We start from the raw sequence: 20,683 nt of genomic DNA on the forward strand, positions 1-20,683 counted from the left end.
ATAAGACTAATGCAAATTTGAGGTTTACTTTGATCTCAGGAGCAGAGTCAACGATTGAAGTGGGACAACATGATCAAATAGCTGTGCTATCAAAGATCAACAGGTAGAATCAGCTAGAGGTAGTACCACTCCAACTCCTCATAACAATATTATTGTAATATTTAATTGATTATATTTAACCAATTGTTGTTGTATTTTGAACCCATATTCCGGTATATGTTTGAAATGTGACTTAACCATAGAACTACAACAAGTTTATAGTTCTATGGACTTAACACGTGAAATCGATTGTTATAAACTAAATACAATTTTATTTCATGTTAGCAATATTTGTTTTTTACTGTAATCGATGAAATTTGATTCAATAACCAATCATAATGCTTAGTTACAATATATTATTGCTATTTGGTCATGTTTTTGGATTCGATTCGATGTTTTTACCCTCCGTATCCATTAGTTATTATGTAAATAAAATAACTATACAATACGGTTATTGAAAGTCGAGTAGTCATCAATTTACACAGTTGAAAATACCGATAGTTTTTGGATCGATAAGTTTCACAAATAGAAATACGAATACGATGAAAGCGGGTATATAAAGGCATATATCCGTCCTTACATATTTCCCCTATTCAGTAAAATATCTGGGAAACCTTAATTCATTGTCATTAAAACTTGTATACATTCATTTGGTCGCCACAAGAGTATATAATACTTTAATTTTATTGATTTAATACTTTAATATTTGCATCGTCCAACAACAATGTATTGTGTCGATTTCACCGTTACTACAAATGTCAGAAATGTGTTCAGTCCCTTCTCAACCACTTCAACTAAAGAAATGAAACAACTATTGCCCTAGCAGGCGAATAATGAGAGTTGTTGAGTATTTTAACTCAGACGTAGTTTGCGTATTCATTGGTTGACGAGTCCAAACCCCTTATTTTCAAATTTACCCCCCGTAGCTGCCACCTGCATACGTCGTGTATGTTCGTGTACGTGTCGTGTGCATATGCGTGTACTCGTGTTGTATTCGCCGGGTAATTTCAACATGTGTATCTTATCAGAGGCTACGGGACTTGCAATAGTCGTATACCACCCGGCCTAGACAGCTTGATGCTAGAAAACTCATTACTTGAAATTATTTCTATTTTATGCTTCCATATACATCGACTGGCTCAGTGAAGGTAATGAATGAAGTTGATTAACTCAGAGGTAATCAGTAGGCGTATTGGGTGGTTTTCGAATGGAACATCTATCGTTACTATTGAGATTGTTGTCGTTCGCCTATTGGGTCTGATGATTAGAGTGTCCCATCGAAATCGATCACTACTTACCATCTTTTATATGTGTTTACTGTCTTAAGAGTAAACATTATAATTGTACCTGTTCTACGGACGGGACCATGTAGTCAGTTGAAACCTTCTTTCAGAACAGCATTTGGTTTGCATATTTAGTGTGCATTTTTCCATACATGCAGGCAAAACTCCGTATACAGCCCTGTTTCATGGCCTGTTTTCCGGTTGTCAAAACTCAGTTACAATTAGATACACACACGCAGAATCTCCGGTCAGCGACCTGAATGATGCCTAGAAATTTCATTTCATCTAGAGTTACACATTATTGCACTTGTGATTAATAAAATCCATTAAGGCACAACGTTTTTATTCTCACTTGGTTTTGGATTTACTTACAAAACGTGATTGGAAATGATTGCAGTATTTGTAAACATTTCATATAAACACTTCCAGTGACAGCTAGAAAAAATCATCTTTATCCAAACAGCTGTTCGTTACTTTATATATGTCGTATTCTCAAAACAGATGAGTATTTCATAAATGGAGTATGCGGTAAACATTAAGAGAAAACTAGAAAAAATCGCACAAAATTGGGACGCATAATGGACGTCAACGCATTCAACTAGGTACTTAAATTTCCATGCTAAAACAATTAATTTTTACATAGGAATGATAGGCCTATGCCTACTGTACACTAGTCAAAGGTCCGAACAATTTATTTAACATGCATTGCTTTGAATGTCTGTTTCACAAAGTAAACATGTAAATTGGCCGCGTCAGCCGGGTCTTGACCAGCTGATCCGATGTGAACCTACCATACCTGTTATCATACTTGCTCCATGACCGGTACCGCGGTACTGCACCACTGCACCGGGAGGACGGGACTGAGAGTGACCTTGACCTAGATCACCTATTGATAATGTCACGTCAACCAACCCCTAACCGGTATTGAAAATTAGAATAGATAATATAACATAGACAGTATCCATCTCTAGCTGTGTTCTACTCGAATAAAAGATTACCTACAGCAGAAATAAATTAAAAATCAAATATTTAGGCACACAAACATTTTTATACTAAATAGGTAGAGAGAAAATTTAATAAAACTACAAATTTAAAATTCCCCTATTTTTCATAGAGATAAGTAAAATGCTGTAGATTGCAAATTAATTGAAAAGATTTTTCTAAGTCAATTATATTTTACCTAATCACCTTCCCTGAAGCAGCAAACATAAGAACTCTTCACCTAATTTAATGTTGGGAAAGAATCTGACATATTTAAGATACTATTTTGTCGGAAATCTATTTCACTTAGTCAGCAGGTTTGCTGTGGTTTGGGGTATATTTCGGCTGTATCACTTTAGTTCCGCGTTTGAAGACTAATTTCTTTACATCACTTTTGTTCCGGGGGTCAGCAGGTAAATTTCAGGACCAGCCGAAACATCGATTTTGTTCCGCAGACATCTATTTTGTTCCGTGAGAGAGGTGGCTGCACTCTCCTCCTAATTCTTTCCATCATAGGTTAGGTTAGGTTAGGTTAAATTATTGAAATTATTAATATTTTGTTAAGGAGAAAAAACGAAATAGTATTGTTTTTTATGAAGTGATTTAACGAGTAAGCCCGCATGAAAGAAGGCTTTAATTAGGCTTTAATATACACAATGGCTTTAAAATAAATTCCAAAAGCTTTCTGTTTTGAGGATAAAAATTTGAAAAATCAATGTTTACCTTCGAACTATAGAACCCCCGGGGGTACACTAGTCCGATCACGCTAGCTCGTGATCTTGTCCGAATAAGCGTAAGGAGGAGTACTGAAAAGTAATTTATTAGCACTGACTATACCCAAAGTGAAAATCCAAACCGCTACCATACGACATGTTTGACCATTGGTTTGACTACCTGTCATGTTCAACCATTGAACTTTGACTTCGCATTGTTCTAATAGTTATGTTAGTCATTTAAATACGATTATCTACTGCTTATAACCTGTCGTGTCCAAGGCTCGGTTCATAATAGTGTTCAAAGCTTCGGGCGGGCTTTGAAAGTGAAAGATTGCCTTGCATATCTCCGGTCATGATTCATGTACTGACAAGAAAATTTACTTTCGTTACTTGCGTGAAGTCTGCGGCGAAAATAGTAGTGAACAAACAAAAGTAGTTTATGACAATTTATTTATTAAAACACGAATAGCTGATACAAGATTTCAGATTTCAGTCATTCCAATTTTATTTTTGCAAGATTCTTCAGCTAGATCAATTAAGGGTTAAGTCCAAAACCTGGTAAATAAATAATAGCGAGAATCAATTTTTTTTTTTTTTTTAACCTACAAAACGTAAAGATGTCGTTCTTCACACTTATATGATGTGGTTCTACTCTGTCAGAGTCAGAAACAAAGTAAGTATGAATCAACTATATTGTTTCACGTCGTGATGTAGTCCAAGTAAGTGTGAACCGACTGTAGTGTCCAGTGTAGAAGTATTCATATTCTGTGCCCGCTGGTTAGTATGGACGAGGCGCCCCACAACCGATCATTTCACGTCGTGATGTAGTTACAAGTGATTTATTCGTTGTAAGACAGTGATAAATAACAACAATTGCTCGTACGTTTATATGACTACTGTGTCTGTGACGTCATAACATCGTAAATCTATTGTCTTTAGGAATCTCGCTGGGAAACAAGAGGATTGCTACAAATACATTACGATCTTTCAAGGAAAAGTTTAAGTTTCAATATGATATGGTTTGTAATAAATGTAGTCTATAAAAATGTTGAGTTAAAAAATAGTATTAGTTCACAGAAAATGCTGTACACTACGATGAACCCCCCCCCCCTCTCGCACCATCGTACTGTACACTCTGTACATAGCCATGTATGTAATACATTGTTTGATGATCATGTACATTGTATACAGTTTTTATGAATCGTAATGATGATATAATGGAATTAAGTACAACATTAAAGCATGTTTGATAAACTTAAGTCAAGTTTTAGTTATGTTTTTTATGCAGAAAATCAATGCTTTTTGATTTTTTTACAATTGTATAGCATAATAAAATGTTAACAACCCCACAAAAATGAAAGCGCTTACATTGTTATTTATATTCAATCTCAATAATCTACCTCATACCTTTCTCAACTTAACTGTTAAAGAAAATTTTCAATTTAATGTCAACATTTTTATGTTTTTATTTTGTGAATGTTCAAAACATATGAGTGACACAAAATAAGCGTAACTCTTCTTTCATGAAAATATAATCACACTCATTTACACTCTGAGATTTTCCATACAGTACGTATTTATTAGAAGTATTTAACGAAAAATTTAAATCTTGATATAGTAAAAACACAGTATAAACAATCGTATTATGGAATACTTGAAGAAGTCCCGGCAGCTACATAATACATTTTCCCAGATAGTTCAAGTGGTCAGCTTTTTGTGGTGACATTGTTCCAAGGGGGGGAGGGGGATAAGATGAAGAGACCGATTATAGCTGTCCATCGCTCAAGGACAAAAAACATCTACAGCGCAGCCTATGAGAGAAACAACGAAGCTGTAGTTCTCCGTCCCGCCGCTGCACCGTCTCAGCGCCACCTGTCGCGTACATTGTTGTAATCTTATGAGTTATGACTGTCTGTTTATTTATTGTTACTGTTGTACTATTGTTATGGGTGTAGGTGAACGTTTGTTTACTTCATTTGTTGTTTTGTTAACTCTTTGTTTCTTGCGAAATACAGTATGAAATCAAATTCAATAAAATGTTACAATAGCTATATTGTAATAAAATAAAAGAATAATTAGGGTATTACAAATTTAGCGTTGAGAAAACAATTATAATTCAGAGTTATTGTGATATCAACCAATAGACTGCCCGTTGCAAACTTCGATGTATTCGTACGCTTAATATTAGTAATTGTTTTTTTCGTTGTTTTTTTGTAAGAGTAGGCTAATATTTTTTGCATATCCACTACGCAAATAGTTTTACAAAAGGAAAATATAAGAACTCACAGAACCCCTACATACTGAATGGATTTTCATTAGCTATAAATTAATTGTGGAATACGATTCTACAAAGCTAAAAAGGAATTTATCGGCAGAACCCTCGCCTTTATTTTGATACATCCATAAAAAAATTACTTGTTTATCTTGTAGGACTTTCAGCATGGAAGACATTACTGCTATCAACTTGTATTATTATCTATAGTCATCTATACAGTATATATAAAATCCAATGTATGTTTGTATATTTGTATGTTTGTCCTTTATGGACTCCAAACCGCTCGACAGATTGTAATGAAACTTTCAGGCATTATTAAGCATTATTCAAGGATGGTTTGTGTGAAGTTTGGTGCAGATCCGTCAAAAGGGCTCCGCCCCAGTGGCTCTGGAGTTTCCCATGTTAGTCTTATGAGTACTCATATTTCAATGGAATTAAAGAATATTAACAGCTAGTTCAACTAAACTATCTGATTCTGCGATGTTCAATAGCATTAAACAGTTAATAGGTTTACCAACAGGGTGCAGCACTATATTTTTTTTAATTTATGAGAACAGCTAATTTGCAACCAAAAGGTGAGTGAGCGTAGCGAACGAACTCCAACCTGGAGGCGAGTTAGCGTAGCGAACGAACTCCAACCAGGACGTGATTAAGCCATGCGAACGAGCTCATCTTGGAAATGTACGAGCATGTGACATAAAACCACAATAGGACAGGACTACGTCTGTCGGGCCAGCTAGTATACAATAATCTTCCTGGTTGCATATGAATTTAAAATATCATGCTCGTAAAAATAATGCTAACAGATTTCCTTTACATAATATTCCCGTAAATGAAGATGTTGAAAGAATTCTTGGCGCTCTATGTTCTTAAGCGATAAGTTAAATTCATAAATCACACTGCAAATCACTGTACGCAACAAGTAAGCGAATGTAATGAAACTTATTAAAGAATTCTGCCAACAATACATGACTATGCGTGTTAATTTACATGTTTCGTGTTTGTTGTAAGAACGCCCATATGGCGACATTTTCTAAGAAATTTAGATACTGTATACGCTAAAATGGTAAGACACATTTGAAGTAAACCAGATTCGTATTTAGCCTTTGTAAACGTGTCGACATTTATTTTCCGTAATTTTCAATACCATAGAAAAGAGTGGATGTACAGTTAGTTGTTTCTGGAAACTTAATCATTCTAGCACCTACAGACTCAATACTCAAGTACACTATATATAAATGCATGGTCATGGTTATTACTGCAAAGGAAAACAACACCAAAGCGAAATTGAAACTCAACAACGCAAAATAGTTTAATTGAATACGAACTATTTTTGGAAACTTTTAATAACAACAATTTAAAAGTGTATCAAGTTTCATAAAAATCTACACAAAAGTATTTGAGTTATTAAATATTTGTGAAAAGTTACAATATCGAGGATTACGGATAAACTGAGTCGAAATCGAAAACAGTTTTCAAATTGTTTTGACATAAAGAATCTGGTTCAGCATAGCATCTTTGTGTACATGCTACATTCTATAACTATTTAATTTAGAATCCGTGCAAACTTAGTACAGTAAATCAACGCACTCGTTATTTAATATATTAGGTCTGAAAACATTGGAATGCTCTTATTCTGTAGATGTGCTGTTATTCGTATTTGGCAATATAATGGGCCTGTTAATGTAAATTCGATCGAAATCTGGTTTCTACCCAAAGTGGTCGATTTCGAGCGCCGTGTTTGCACAACCAATCACGATCGATTATCTGTACCTGGTCACTCGCGCTAATTATTTTAAATTATAATGAGTTTACTCTAGAAAACGATTTTGCGAAAACGGTGTAATTTTGTGGTCTAATTTATGCTATAACTATCGCGGTATTATGCTTGTGGTAGCGGTGGGAAAATTCAACAGCGTTTAGGGTGAAAAATGAAAAAAAAGTCTTTAGACATCATGGCGGTTCAGATGTGATTTTTAAAATAATTGAAAGAATGTATTTCATTTTTTAGTTACTTTTCTATTCTAATAACTGTTATTCCATAAATACATAAAAAGCAAGTCCTGCAAACTGTGATTGTATGTGTACATTAACAGCCCTACAGAAAATATTGCAGCATATTTCAGTTAATGTTAACGTATACAGTATATTCTTTAGCAATTGAAAGAAACCCTCATCTATTGTTAGTTCGAATGTTTAAAGAGTTTTGGTTTTGGACCTAATTACCTATACAGTCTAAGCCAACATAACCTTCTTTATTGTAGGGTATATCTCTGCACAGAAAGCACATTAATACCGGTAGTTTTAAAAACATGCTTTTAAGTGCAATTGGTCAATACAAGGAGGATAATTTTAATTCACGGCAAGAATTCAAACGTAAATATTCAACAATTGAATAAAGTACAATGAAGTTATATGTGTTTTAACGTTAAAGTTCCTTAATTTGCACCAATATAATTTTATGTTGAAAAATATTTATCTGTATAAAAATAAAGTATTACCATATGTTTTGACGAAATTTTACCATTTTTGTATGAGGTGGGTACGCCACACCTAGGTGCGTATTTTAACCCAAATATTAGTAAAGGATAAGTGTAGAATGGGGTGTGATGCATTGTGTGGTTTTGAACCATTTATAAAAATCCAATGATCAAGTACAGCTGGGTCCAGTTTTCAAACCATCAAAACACTTTTCACAGGATAGATGTCGTCACCAGTTCAAAACTCAAACAGATTCAATCAATCAATCAGTGCTACTTACAAACCCTCAAAACAGAAGCTAACACCATAATTTGCTCTGATCCCCCGAACCCAGTTTTTTGCTCAAATCCTCTAACGGTAATTTCCAATCTCACTTCTATCTTAAACCTTCTTCCGCGCATTCCCGGCTATTTGTACAACGTTGTGGCGTTCCCGCAAAAACCAGCTGTTTGTTTTTCCCGGGGAAGAGGTAATTATTGTAATCTTCCGCAGATAAATTGTATTAAATCACAATATAATGCGGGATCAGATGGTCCAGCTTGTCTGTATTATCATAATTGCAGGGATAATCGCCCAGACATGGCCTGTGATGCGGTATCTACAGCTGGATGGTTTATCAGACTGCTTGTATGTTTGAAGAGTGAGTTGAGGTGAGTCGAAGCCACCTTGGTTATAGAGCGGGTGCTTAACAGTTTTTTTTTGCGTTGGAGTAATAAGCAGGCCTAATTTTTTTATGTCTAACCGCTAGGCTTTAGCTTGAAGCCGTTTTACTCATTACTTCCGTGTAGCCCAGAAGGTTTCGGCACTATCAAAACGTTGGTTATAACTGAGATTTGAACCCGGGGACTTGAGGAGCGGATCCCCACGCTCTATCACTGGACAATCTCAATCCCCATCATCTGATTTGGCTGGTGGTAAACCGATGATTGTGAAGTAGTGTACAATGAAGATGCGTGATTTTGCACATTCAGGAAATGTATTCTTTCAATGTGTAAATTCCTCGTTTTAGTTAATGCTGACTCAAGGTTTGAGAAGACTGGAACCCAGTCAAGACATAGCAATAACTTATACAAACGAACTATACAACATGGTGAAAGAAGAAAAGGCGATTTAAACGTATTGAAACGCCATCAAACCCTCTATCTATTCATAGTTAAGAGATTCATATTAGAGATTATATTAGGATAGTTTAGATTTAGTGACTTGAGTTAGTTTGAAAAACATGTATCATGAAACTCGCTCGTAAATAAAGGCATTTTTATTTATTTATTTATTTAATCTAGCAAAAAATGTGTCACACATCTCACCTCTTTAATAATTTAGAATGTTTGCTGTGAAAGTAAAAGAATTTGAAGAACCTCAGAATAGTCAAATGTTTATGGCCTTAAATACTCGTAACCAAAATCAACAAATTGTACCGAAATTATCGACCTGCACACCTTTGGGGAATCCTCAAACATCTAAACCTCCGTCCAACGGTACCCGCTACACAGTTGGAGGAATCCGATCCGGCTCGAAGGACCAAGAATGGCGCAAACAGTCAACTCGAGAGTTTATCGTCTACAGAAGCCTGTGTGTCCCATGGGGGCCGATTCTCCCCAAAATACCGGGTCAGGGCCTCGCTGAGCCCACAGGGACGGCGCCGCACCGCCTGAATGCCTAATGTGATTTCAGATTGTTACTTTTAAGGTCGATCCGACACGCGATTTCCAACGACCTTAATGCTTTGTTGGCGGAAAACCGATTGCGGAACCCGTAGCTTTACTTATGTTTGGAAACCAAACTCGAATGTCCTACGTGTGTGTGTATTATCCTGCACTTTATAGTAGCTTAACCTAAACAAAAATCACCTTTTGGACTGGGAATGGGGAATGGGCACGAGAAGAGCAGTGCCCAACCAGTACAACACACAACACCAACACATCGTTGCACAACACGCTGAAACGCACATCAGTTTGTACGGTGATTTTACCCCTTTGGCGACACATGGTGCTAGCCTACGATGTTACGATATACCATCATAGAGCGCGTCAAGTCCGTGACTTATTCTCGAAGATCTCTATAGGGAAATAAATACTGCTTTTGTCTTTATACTTTGTTACAATTGTCCCAGAATTGTACGTAACAATAGTTAATAGTGGTTTTAGTGGTAGCTCTCAATGTATAAAATTATACCTATTGGGCTACCGTGGATTTAGAGTTGTGTAATGTAAAAAAAAAAAAAAAAAAATGCATTATGTTATTTGCACTCCGGACTGTGGACGGTTCTTGTATTAATATTATGTTTCACCGTTTTTGTGTATATTAGTGTCCCTGTCACAAAGGCCTTATTTTCGTTACAGGTATATTTTTCCAAAGTTGTGGTACTTTATTTGTGTAATGCAACCGATTCAATAACAATACAAGAATTGTGCACACCCTTGAATATCTTCCGAGACGTTTTACATCAATACTCTCATTGGCATAACAATAGGCAGTTTCCTTTAGTACATGCATAACACACAGTACATTAAGCCTCCAAACAAAAGTTTTACCGATTTTACCAACCCATAAAGGTAATTGTACACTTGAAGCCCGTTTACCAACAGAAAACCAGTAGCAAGCCCAGATCGTATCTGAGGTTATATTCATTAGCCTCTGTGAAGTGTACGAGGCAGGATGTGAAATTTCTAATTTGTCCTAAGACGAATGGAGAGAGTCCGTAATCAAGGTGATTTCACTTCACAAAAAGCCCGCTAGATCGCGGCTAATGTTATTTAACTTGATGTAGTGATAAGTAGAACCAACAGGCTGTGTATAAACTGAAGTGACGGCCAAATATACAGTCTGCTGAATATCTTTGTAAACTAAAACTGATAGTGTTTTCTTTCTGTTTAGTGGAAAACCCCTACTGTAATGACAGCCGTAGGAGATACTGAATTAGACATCCCATTCATATGGAGTAGCTGTTACCAATTATTTATTCAAACAGCACTACAATTGTTACTCAGTTTCAAGAATTATCAATCAACATTTACCTCAATGGTTGAGTTCTTGATTGTGGTTGTAAAACAAGATTGTGGTGACAACCACTATCAAGAACTCAGGTAACCATTGACATAAACCAGTGAGAACTCAGTCATATTGATAAAAAAGAATAGGTATACAGTACATACTTGAATGAGCTACTCACAGAGCTGCTTTCAAAATTCTATCTTCTTTAATCTTTCCGATGTTTGATACCATCTATTATCTACCTTTTATGCACAATTGGTGCAATATAGAAAAAGTTGTCCTTTAAATCAGCTTCATTAAAACATTGGTGGATTGGGTGGTATCAGTAATTGATATTATCGCGTTGTAGGTGAATAAATTTAAGGCTAGCCTAAATTTCAATTACGGCTAATTTTATTCCAAAACTACCTACCATTTTAACATGGGAATGGGCGTCTACTCTATCGGTAAGTACTGTATGTTGACATTCACGATATATATTTTTGCAGTAGATAAAGTCAATGGCATTGCTTATTCACCCAAGTTCATTGCTATTAGTTACGTACACTATCGTGGGACGTGATCGGCCGTGGGGAAGGTGGCCCACATGATATTTTCTAATGTCTTCATTTACATTGAGCCTGTATTAGACTCCCGCATGAAATCTGAATGTCACTGGATAAACCCACGATACAAATAGAATGCGTGGTCTGCAAGTCATTGACTCGTATACACGATAATAACGGTTAGGGTTCGTGAGTATATTTGTGTTTTGTTGCATCTTTTCGATCCGATGGTGATTTTACTCAAGGCAAGCTATTGAAGATGCAGAATACCCAAGCTTGCTTAAAATTAACATGATACACGCTATTATAGATATGGGAGTTTATAACTGTACAATCATCATGTAACAAAATGTCTTGGTTGTATAGGATTTGAAATTGCATATTCCAACCTTCTCGTGTTTGGGGTGCCTTGGTTAGAGCGTGGGACTTCAGTCCCTGAGGTATCGGGTTCAAATCCCACCAAATCAACAATGGATTTTATCTAAGTGATATTGCCGCAACCCCTAGGTCTAGCCTGAAGTAATGTGAAAAACAATCCTGGGCTCGTGCCTAAAGACAAAAAAACCTTCTCGTGTTTGAACCACTTCATAACAACTATGACATTGAAATACTCAACCAACCAAATATCATAGTAAATATTGGAGCAACTGGAAGATTCTTGTTCAAATCACGCCAATTACCAATGGAATTGAATAATGTGATAAGGCCACACCAAGTGGTTCCGAGACCACCTTTAACCATATTTAATCTATTTAGAAAACAAATAAAAAAACCTAGGTACAAGCAAGAAATACGCACTATTTTTTTAAAGCTCCCTTCTCTGGGACTCATGTTATGTTTTAATTTTACATCACAACAGTTTCTTTTACTCTACTCTACTCCGATTTACTCGTTTAAATCTTTTAGAAAGTTTTTTCTTATTGCTTATTTCTACACCACTGACATTTTTATAGTCAAACAACAGTAATTCAAACTCTTTTATGGGAAAGCGGTCCAAACCCATTGTGTTATTGATGGGCCGGGAATTGAACCCGTCCCTCGAAGTCCTAGAAGCTTACCACTGGGCTGCAACACACACATAACTAAATCAATAAAAGTAATAATTGTCATGCTTACTCATTTAAGCCTACTAATTTTATCAATTAACAAAACTAGGTCTTTTTCATGCAAAAATTCCATGACCATATAATCTCCGAAACGAAACCACCTGAATAACTGCATCTTGTATATGCAAAGTGGGTTAAAATGGCGGCACGGAGCCCGCATAAATAAAACCGCTGCACCAAACACTCGTAGCTACAAGGACGTTTAATTTTAATTTACAGGTTCGCCAGTGATTGGGATAATGGATGGACTTCCGATTGCGTTAATATTCAATTGCGGAGTGATTCTCGGATGCAATAAATAATATCGAACAACGTTTGCGTGCAGACCCGCCCTGTAGGCTGGGCTCGGAGTGGCTTTGGGTTTGGTTTGTGGATAGTCCAGCAAACTTCACCAACCCGACAAACCACAACACCCACTGTAAACCACCTCAGATCTACAACCAACACCCGAATTACCCTATCCCTACAGCTGCTAACTCATAATACACAACGTTTGAAACACACACACCACGTTTCAATGCGCGTAACCTATCCAAGGCTGAAGAGGACTACATTCCTAGAACAGTACGACGACAAGGTCCCCCGATGTCAAAGTGGTCTGCTGACAAAATGTTCCGAAGTCAGGGCCGGACCCTATCAGTGGAAGGAGGAGTGATTGCTACACAACCTGCTGATTGCTGATTGCTGTGATTGCTGGTCCTGATATTTGGACCAGATTGTCTGAGACAAACCGATCCGCTTAATCTCGTACAGAGACTGAGAACAGTGAAAATTTACACCAAAACCCTCAGATTCGATGAGACGTAAAATATCGCATCTTTTATGTCACATACAACAGTATTGATAACTAAGGGAGCACGTGGTTTGGAAGCATCTCTTCAGTGGCTTATTCAACGCTCTATTCGAATTCGAATTAAAAATTTGCAACAGCTGGTCAATAATGACATGTCTACCCCACTATCTAAAGTTAATGTTTTAAACTAATTCCACCTGGCACACGGAGTCCGTTAGCAACAATTTCCTGTTTAACATAACCATCGGCTAGACTACAGTTAGGCGAAGGAGGCTAAACGCTACATGGTAAAAATCTCGAGGAAAACAGCGCTGCTGTTCCACATATCGGGCATTCGCAAAAAACGTTTCCGTTAGCACTAATGGCAGATCTTGTCGCAATTGCGGCGGTTAACACGTAATAACATCTAATGTGCGGTGAATTAGATGAGGATGATTTAGATGTCAAGTAAGCGTGCCTGCCTCCACTGGGCCTAGCTCGCGCCTGCCTTGGCGGAAACTACTGCGCCTGCCCTCGTCATTATGATAATGACTCTAAGTGCTTATTAAATGACTCGGTTGGAGCGCTTTCCTCTGGCTGAATTGTTTGTATTGGTTGGGATTGGTGAAATCTTTAGGCCCTGGTTAAGGTGAGTCCCTGGTGTTAATTATCTAAAGATATTGGTTATATTGTGCAGTCAAATTAGAACAGCTACAATTGGGTAACGGAGGTTAATGCCAGCAGCTAATATTTCTACAAGAACAAAAGCTAAATGGTTTAATTGCATTCTTCACAAGACAATTATAGCGACGGCCGATGCGTATACATGTAAATTTTGAACCTTTTGAAACAAGTAAGGATAATAAATCCATTCAACTAACTTTACTCTACAGGATCTTCCTTCAAATGTTCCATATTTTCCAAACGTCCACACCCTCTTCAGGATGTTAGTGAGTGGTTTTCCTCGGCAAAACCTATTGCACTATCGGGTTCGATTGAGTTTTAAAAGGGCATTGTTTTTGCTCCGCCTCGTTACGAGTGTCATAGAGAATAATTGGGATCAATTAACCAGCAGAGTATTTGGTCGTATCCACCTCACGTCGCTAGTTTTTGCCGAGTTGAGGCGTCAACTGTTGGACCTCGGAGCCTGGTTGATTGTCGCAGCTAGATGTTCCTTTGACGTCGGTGACACATAGCGGAGTATCCATCGTGTGAACCTGGCTAGAGCGATATTAATTGCTTATATTGCGGGATTGCTGTGAACGATTCGATCTATTCCGGGGTTAGTCTGGAGAAAGAACGAACCCGAGACGAGTTATTGAATAGGGACTTCGGGACTTGAAAATTCGCTAAAAAACCACCATAACTCCCAAAAGATTGTATTACTAATCCCAGCAAACATTATAAGACCCCAAATTGTGTTGGTTGTCAAAGTTAGTCACATCATTCTACTTATAAATTCTAAATCATTCCAAATTTTGTCCAAGATAAATTACCTCCACATAGTTGCGTCTTGTAGCATAGAGTTACTGTATGTAGCTGCCAACATGGTTGAGTGTGGTGAGTGTATAGACTCTCTCTGCTCTACAACCACCAATCACCGTTGTTAATTGCCAGATCAGCTGATCCATTGTTGTACGTTGTACGTTGTAAACAATATCTGTCAGCTGTGTCTGCCTGCGAACAGACGGTGGATTATGACTATTTACTTTGCAATTGTGTCGCAATTGCGAGAGGTTGTAGCTAGAATGTTTGATGCGTGACGGAGCATAAATGTAAACTACAGTTCTCAGCGTCATTTAATTTATTATTTCTTCAACCAATTGCAATGTGAAAAGACAACGACCCTTTAAGCCTGGTCTAAATGTTAAAAAAAAAACAGTCCACAGCTAGATACATGAGTCCTAGGATATGAAGGAATAACTTACAAAACTATCTTGTTGGGAAATTCACTAAAATCATAATGCTAAAAGCGTTAAAGATTTAGGAATAATGTAACAAATCGTTCAGAAAAATCGTAGATTCTGACCAAGACACAATTATCGCAGCTTTTGTTTTTAGGAACTTCAAAAGAAAGTTCAGCACAACACAGATGAAATAAAAAAGGAAGTACAACAAATACGTCAAATGACACTTGTAATAATATATTTACACTTCTACTGTTCACTTACAAGACGTACATACATATAAAATATGGTAAGTGGTGATCGATTTCGAACTCCAATCATCATCAGACCCAATACCCTTATATTTCTTGTCATTCGCCTATTCTGATGATGATTGGAGTGTCCAATCGAAATCGATCACCACTTACCATCTTTTATATAGATTAACAATCTTGTTAGTAAACATTATAAGTGTAAATATAATATTACAAGTGATGTTTGACGTATTTTTGTACATTCAGGTAATTTAATAACACGTACGATGCTGATTAAAAGATTACTTAGATTAAACATCTATGTAAAAGGGGATGAGTTGGTCTAGTGGTAGAGCGCAGGGTTTCGGTCCCCGTGGTCACGGGTTGAAATCCCGTCAGTCGCCAATGATTTTTTGCTCTCTGACAAAGCCGCGATCCCTTAGACCTAGCTTGAAGTATTGTATAAAAGGGTTCCAGGCTAGTGCCTAGTATCCTAGGTGGGATAAAAATGTTAAATAAAACTCACAAACTATTGTGGTCCATTCCCTACATTTTGGCTCAAATTCGTTTTGAAGCGCTAAGATGGCTTGAGATGGTTCCGTAATTTCTACCATTACCCCTCTATGTACTTGTTATGCCGGACACACCTGGTGTTTCCAAACTACGACCCGGGCGACCACTGGTCCTTTGATCATCGCGATAACGACCACTGATAACAGCATTAGACGACCAACGATAAGACCATTGCTCCATCCCAAACTTTCTCCTGGCTAAATTGCTTGCGTTAACTCGTGGTATTAGTGGATGGAAGTCTTAACATTTAGATAAGCAGGTTGGCTGTTAAAAGTGGGAGACTACACATATTTTGGCAAAGTTTTGTAGTTGTAGACTTGGCTGTTTCTTAAAAAGGAATCAACAAGTTTTCAAAAGTTTCTAGCGTACTTTAGAGAGCTGAATGGAGTTTAAGTTTACAGTTGTTAGGCAAATGTATAATATATTTTGTTTTAAGAAAATTGTTGAGAAAAAAAAACAAAAGAATGTCCAATCTATTAAATGAGCTAGAAACACAAATGGAGGTGGTCCTCAATGAGAGCATTGCGAAACGTTGGCCAACATTTTTACTAGGGGATAAAGTACGACTTATTACATTTGAACTAGGGGACTGTGGGATTGTATATACATTTGACCATGAGCCAATGAGTTGATTCCCCTAGTTGGTACCAACACAACATTTTACAGCGTCTCTATTTTCTAGCAGAGTCGCCGTGTCAGGACTACCTCCAGTTTTATTTCTAGACCAGTGATTATATTCTATCCCATTGCTGAGCACACTGTGAATACTTTCATGAGGACATCACTGTCAACTATAATCTGTAGTATTCCCTTTGCCAAGACTTGTCTTTTTCAGTTTCATCCATTTTCAACCATCCACGACTTCCTTGGCAGATCCACGACCGTCCCCCGGGCCCCTCGGCCAGGAGGTCCGGGTCAGATGGATTCAAGGAGCGTCCAGGTCTCGGGTGGTCGCAGTTTACACTTTCAAAACAGAAATTGGTATTCGCGAGACAGTCTGCGACGCTGTCATGTCAGTGTCTGAGCTGAGTCTTGGACCGATCTGGCGAACACCGCCGCGGCAGAAAATGTCATCTGTTGAATTTTAACTCTAAACAATGAGGTTTTGAAAAAATTAAGGTATACTTTGAAGTCTTAAGAGGAAGTCTAATGTATTAATTTGGACTGTATCTCTATAGCAAAATTGGCATGACATTTCAAATTAGTTGTACCGTATTCAATTTTAACCTACCTAAATACCTAGTACAGTAAATCCAAGGGATCATAGCAGTGAGGGGGTCACTAGTTGATAAGAAGTATGTAAGAAAGAGTATATTTCGAAGAGCAAAAAATAAAATATTAGATAGAAATTATAAAAATGTATTGTTCTACAGCTCATTAGAGTGATGGACTCCGCCCACCTTTTGTTGCTTTGCGGATTTGTGAACCCCGTCACTCAAGTAATATACATTCCCGTCATTATACAATTTGGTGTGATTTTTAGGACGGCAACACAAAAGGTTGTTGTGGCGAAGATGAGTGAAGAAGAATGAATTAGATGACAGCTTACCTACAAAGATCAGCTGTTTTAGGATGGCAACACAAAATGTTGTTGTGGCGAAGATGAGTGAAGAAGAATGAATGAGATGACAGCTTACTTACAAAGATCAGCTGTTTTAGGACGGCAACACAAAAGGTTGTTGTGGCGAAGATGAGTGAAGAAGAATGAATTAGATGCCAGCTTACTTACAAAGATCAGCTGTTTTAGGACGGCAACACAAAATGTTGTTGTGGCGAAGATGAGTGAAGAAGAATGAATTAGATGCCAGCTTACTTACAAAGATCAGCTGTTTTAGGACTACAACACAAAAGGTTGTTGTGGCGAAGATGAGTGAAGAAGAATGAATTAGATGCCAGCTTACTTACAAAGATCAGCTGTTTTAGGATGGCAACACAAAAGGTTGTTGTGGCGAAGATGAGTGAAGAAGAATGAATGAGATGACAGCTTACTTAGAAAGATCAGCTCTTTTAGGACTACAACACAAAAGGTTGTTGTGGCGAAGATGAGTGAAGAAGAATGAATTAGATGATAGCTTACTTACAAAGATCAGCTGTTTTAGGATGGCAACACAAAAGGTTGTTGTGGCGAAGATGAGTGAAGAAGAATGAATGAGATGACAGCTTACTTACAAAGATCAGCTGTTTTAGGACGGCAACACTAAAGGTTGTTGTGGCGAAGAGTGAAGAAGAATGAATTAGAGGACAGCTTACTTACAAAGATCAGCCGATTCATTAGTCAGGGTCATTAAATAAAATTCCGATTAATTACAGCTGGGTCCAGATACGAACAAATAAAACTTCTTACTTTGGTCAGGATCGAAGACTATCTTTTGATTTGACAATTATTTATTATAGCTACTGCTAAATATTAAATCTGACTACCCAACAACATTCAACAAATGGCATATACAAACTTCCAGAACATTAACCTTTTGAAAACAGTTTCATACATTTTACAACCCGCGTTTATTTACGCCCACGGAGAAAAATAATGAGAAGAATAAAACCGGCAGATAAAACTGCAACCATTAGACCAAAGTGTCGGGCACTGAGCCGGGTCCTGTGTTACTGCCCGGGTTTATACTTATACTTTGCAGAGTTACAGTTGAGGTCCGCTCGTAAAGAGACCCCATCGTGTGTTTTTGGCGGTAAAGTCCCCATAAAGTGTTTCCGTCGCCAATTATGTGCCCCGGGTCAGCTGAGGGGTTCAGGTGAAACATTTTGACTCAGTTTGAAACTTTTGAGGAACATTTGAGAGACCATTGTAATGATATGAGTTTTAATCAAACAATGACTTTTAACTGTCGAATCTCTTTGGGAGATGATCTCGTTTGTAGAATTGGACCACAAAGATAAGAATTGGACCGCAAATATAAGAATTGGACTAAAAGACAAGAAAGTTTGAACCACGAAGACATGAAAGAATTGGACCACAATGATAAGGACTAAACCAATTTTTTCGCCAATTTGACGACGCAATCATCCCCCAAAGACTAAAATTCGGACAGCCTACTTCCACCGTAGAAGCCTCTCAATGAAAGGCTCCCATTAAGATTGACCTTTAAATCATACGTTCAAAGTAGCTTTGGGTACGTTACCAGCTGATAAGAGTTTCGGAATTGAAAAGAGTCGTTGGTTTGATCATAGATTAAACATACTGGAGTACTGGTGGTTTGATCCAAGCGAGGTTCACAACAAATTGAGGGATTTAAACTATCTAAGCTTAAAAAAATCAAAGCTTTTGCAACTCGCCCAATTTGTCTGGACGTCGTTTTTGGGTGGAGATTTGGTCTAGTGGTCGAGGATGAGGCTTTGGTACCCAAAGAACTGGGTTCAAATCTTACCAGTGGATTTTAGCTATGTAAAATGGTCACGACCCTCTAACCCTTACTTTAAAGGCTTCAAATCAGGTTGACCCCAAAAAATATAAGTTTAAGTTAGTCAGAATATATGTACGCTTTAAGAAAATCGTAATTAAAATCACTTTACGATTACTTCAATTAATTCCCAAAAGTAAAGACCAAGGCACACATCACCGTTCCTAACCTAACACTATCACCCAAAGAGTTGCGCTTAAAAATTCAAATTTTAAATCTTTAGTATTCAACCACGCATTGGTCCACACATCCACCTGTTGTTATGATGTAAGGTCACAGCCACAACAACCGAGCCAACACTACAAGAGATTTATCAACAAGTTCACGAGACAGATAGGGTCAACCACTTAGTCCAATTAAAATTCGGCCACTTCACTATTTGAATATCATACAAAGCTTTTAAATTTTCTAATTTGAGAGGTTGATCGGCTCGAATCCATTATCGTTAGCTCAATGGTTTATTAAGATCGACATTACGTAATTTGTAAAGTAGTTGGGTGTTTTAGCTACGGTAGATTTCCTTGTTTGATTGTGGGATGGGCTATTGGATAAGCAAGTGTCGAGTATGACAAAACATACACCCTATCATCTTACTAATATTATAAATCTGAAAGTTTGTGAGTTTGTGTGTGTGTTGCTCAATCACGCAAAAGCTACTGGACGGATTGGGCTGAAATTTGGCATGATGATAGCTCACATTCCTGATTAACATTAAAGCATATTCTTATCTCAAAAATCCTTTCGGGCTCCGCCCCAGTGGCTCTGTAGTTCCCCATGTTAATCTTACGATTTTTCATATTTAAAAGGAATTAATGAATCTTAACAGCTGCTTCAATTAAACAAGTTGGTTCTGTTCTATGATGTTCAATAGCATAAAAGTTACAAGGATTGCCAACAGGGTGCAGTACTATTAGTTTTTTTTTTATTTATGACAACAGCTAATTTCCAACCAAAAGGTGAGTGAGCGTAGCGAACGAACATCAACCTGGAGGCAAGTTAGCGTAGCGAACGAGCTAACCTGAAGGCAAGTGAGCGCAGCGAACGAGCTCCAACCTAAAGGTGAGTGAGCGTAGCGAACGAACTTCAACCAGGACGAGAATGAGCCATGCGAATACTTATGAAGTTAAACGGGGCAAAGCCCGCGGGTACAGCTAGTCACTAATAAATTAAATTCAAATATGGATAGTTATTCGTAAATTCAGCATACTTTTTATCATCATCAATTTATAAGAACGCCCTATAGCACGAGACATTTGTCTTGAAAGCCTGGGTTCAAACCTTGCCAAACACGAATGGCCTTTGCTATATGAGAATACAATAACCTGGTGGTTGGAATTTCACCTAACACTCTAGGTCTTTCTC

The sequence above is a fragment of the Macrosteles quadrilineatus genome, unplaced genomic scaffold (genome assembly GCF_028750875.1).
Source record: "Macrosteles quadrilineatus isolate MER2022 unplaced genomic scaffold, UCM_ALF_1.0 Scaffold_6__1_contigs__length_79288215, whole genome shotgun sequence".
NCBI lineage: Eukaryota > Metazoa > Arthropoda > Insecta > Hemiptera > Cicadellidae > Macrosteles > Macrosteles quadrilineatus.